The sequence below is a fragment of the Belonocnema kinseyi genome, chromosome 6 (assembly GCF_010883055.1).
Source record: "Belonocnema kinseyi isolate 2016_QV_RU_SX_M_011 chromosome 6, B_treatae_v1, whole genome shotgun sequence".
Lineage (NCBI taxonomy): Eukaryota > Metazoa > Arthropoda > Insecta > Hymenoptera > Cynipidae > Belonocnema > Belonocnema kinseyi.
In genome coordinates, this window is record NC_046662.1 from 96,202,195 (window position 1) to 96,205,857 (window position 3,663).

Sequence of the window (3,663 nt, forward strand, 5' to 3'; positions counted from 1 at the left end):
GGGGGGGGGTATCCAAGAGGTTGAGTGGGTGGAGTGTGGGTTTGAGTCAGATGGACTAGAAAATGTAGATTTTACTGAAAATAATACTAAACAATTCATGATTTTAAGTAAAAATGAAGAAAAGGCGTTTTTTTATAAGAAAATAGCCCGTCGGTACCCAGTGTTTGAGTTTCTGTGTACTATGAATAAATGTTCATAGAATTTTGAAATCTTGAATAAATATGGTTTCAAAAATTCTTGGGAAAATTCAAAATCAAATTTTGAATTTTCAACTTTTCTACCATATTGAAAAAGTTGTTATGGTCACCTTGTAGGGCTCTCAAAAATCAACGTTTTTCTTTTCCTAACTTTCTGCTTGAGCTTTTAAGTACTATGAATAACCGTTCATAGAATTTTGAAATCCTAAAAAAATGTGATTTCAAAAATTTTGAATTTTGATCCAAAATAGCTGATTTACGAACTTGTTCTTTCTTTTTCGGCCTTAAAAAAGTGTGTTAAATCAGAATGCAATCTGATCAATTTTTCGAAGGTTATCGTGCCTACAGAATACAGACTACAGACAGACAAACAGCTTTGTAAAAATCGTATTTTCTGACTCAGTGGGCCTTAACAGTGAAGATTTGGTGAAAACCGACTAAGTGAAATTTTACATAAAACCAATACCTTCTCATTAGGATGAGAATGTAAAAAGATATCGAGCACTGTAATTATTCAACACGATTTTTTTGCTCCAGATATTTCCAAAGATAAAATGTAACTAAAACGTATATTCTAACTTTCCGTAATTCAGTTCGTTCTAGTAGTGCATTCTATTGTTTTCATATTGACAACATTTGTAATTAACTTTGGAGTTACATATACATCATATTAAAAAAAGTTAATTTAAAAAAAAAAATTTTTGCAAGAAGGAATAGTTTAGCGAGGACGAAACTTATAGCAAATCTTCATAATATTAAAATAAATCTAAAAAAAATATTTTAAAAATATCAGGTGGCCTTTTTGAGAAAATTGACTTTAATTTTCTCGAAAAATGTGCGCCATTTTAGTAATTTTTAACTTTTTCAAATTTTTTCTGGATTTCAAAAGAGTTTAGTTCTCTCCAAAAGCTTCTGCAAAGAAATCAACATTATGTCAATTGGTTCCCAAGATACAACTTTCTTCTTTGAAATAATCGTGAAGTTTTACATAATTCACCTGAATATTTATGTAGCCCTAAATTTGTGCACAGAATTTTTTGACTAAAAACAAAAATTGCGTTTCTCATATTTTGTCCGGGAAAACAATATATTTCAGGCTCAAACAATTGCGTGACATCACCAGTGTCAGGCTGCCCGATTTCATATGAAATCGGTCATTTGTACAATACTTATAGTCCAGTCATCTGACACTTTTAGATGGTAATTTCTGGGGCAGTCTTTTTTTTCTCTTAAGTACTTCGTTTGGGGTTGCATAAATTGGGGCCAGGTTCTGTGAACAGGATTTCGTTTCGGAACACAGACAATTTTTTGGAAAACGGTGCAAAACATTGCATTCCATTAGATTGATGCCTTCCTGTGTATTTGATACGTAAAAATCTTCTTAGAAAGATGAAAGTAGATTAAATTCTGCTTAAAACAAAAAAAAAGTTGGTTTATCACCAATAGTCTCAGAGTTACGGCCTTTTAAAAGACCCCGATTTTTTCCAATTTGTTGCCGAAAACTACATGTTTTTTTTGTTTCTGTAGCTCGGATCCTGATGGCCATATCTAAAACCTAAAAAACCTGCCAAAGATGACCCATTTTGGCCTGAATTTACAGGTAAATGCCCAAGCCAACACGACTTTCAGATTTTTGGTGAAAACGGACCAAAAAATAGGCATGCCTATTGGGAGTGGGAATATTTTCTTTTTTTAACTTACGCAGAATTAAGTCCGCTTGCATTCATCATCTAGGAACTTTCTTCTGTGACAACCTGGAAACGAGCTATTTACAAAAAACTGAACTCTGTGTATTTACCTGTAAATTCAGGTCGAAATGGGTCACCTTTGGCAGATGCTAACTCGTAATCGATTATAGTAAGGACAATTTTTGTTCTTTTAATTACAGGTATTTCCGTCCACTTTAATTCATCAATTGACCATTTTTAGATCTGGCTATCAGGATGCGAGCTACAGAGAGAGAGAAACATGTTATTTTTGGCAAACAATTTTAAGAAATCGGGGTTTTTAGAAAGGCGGTAACTTCGAGATTATTGGTGGTAGTGCAACGCTTTTTTTAGTTTTACGCAGAATTTTATCTACTTTAATTTTTGTAAGAACACTCTCACCTCTCAAATGCACAGAAAAGCACCAGTCCAATGAAATGTGATATTTTTCTACTTTTCCCAAAAAAATGTCCATGTTCCGGGACGAAATCCTGTTAACAAAACCTGAACCAATATTATACACCCCCAAATGAAGAACTTAAGAGAATAAATTATTGCCCCAGAAATTATCATCTTCGCCCTATTTTGCAACCCAGATGACAGGACTATTAACTTATTTATACGATTCTACGTTATGCGCCATTTCCATTTTTACATTCTCTTTCATGAGTGTAATGTAATCGTCCAAATTTTCGATCCCTAGTTTTCAACGGATCTTTACGTTTTGGCACTCACAGAATCCGAAAATCATACAATTTTATCCGTGTTTGTCTGTCTGTATGGCTGCATGTATGGTTACCTGGGCGTTGTAGCCACATTAACTTTTGAAGCATTTGTCTAATCAAGTCAGCCTTTGATATACTTCTTAAGGTTCCCAAAATGAAGGTTAAGCTCGTTAATCAGATATTTACAACAAAAATTAAAAAATGTAGAGCATTTTCAAAATTTGAAAAATTTTTTTTTTTTAATTTAGAAATTGTTGTCAGAGTTTCTTATAGCTAGGTAGAAGACCTGAAAATTATCCAAACAAAATTTTTTATTTTATTGCAAATTAGAAAAGTTATATTTTTTATAATTTTGAAAATGTTCAGAAAAATATAAAAAAAATATTTTTCTAAAAGATTACAAAATGTCATTGAAATTCATCACTAGATATCAAATGTGTTTAGAAACTATGTCAATTAAATTTTTCGATTAGACAGAAATTCAAAAAGTTTGAGCTCTTTCAAAATTTGAATACAATTTTTTTATGAGTTTTAGAAATTTTTATCAAATATTCTGGTACGCGTTAAAAAGACTTGCAATTTATCCTAATGACATTTTTAAACTTAATTAAACTTCAAAAAGTTATATGCTTTTCAACATTTTGAAAATTTTCAAAAAAAGGAACAAAAAATGTGGGTTAGATTATAGAATGGCTGGTACTACCCTTTATTTCATGGACAGATTTTTTTCCAAAATCAAGCTATTGGAACAAGAAATTTAAGTAATTTGGAAGCGATTTTATAAAATAAAGCATTAAAATTATTGTTAATTGCATTATTATAACGGCTCAGAAATGGGCCTACCAAAAATTTGAATTTGACCTATTCAACTTACCATTAGAGTGTTTTTAGACATTCTTGCTGGGAAAAAGAGTATATGCATACGAAAAATTGTATTCTCTTTTAATAAAATGGAACATATTTTGTGAATTATTTTCATCAATATAAACAATTATACAAATTTCATTTGTATTTTTTTTTTAAGTTGGAAAAGGG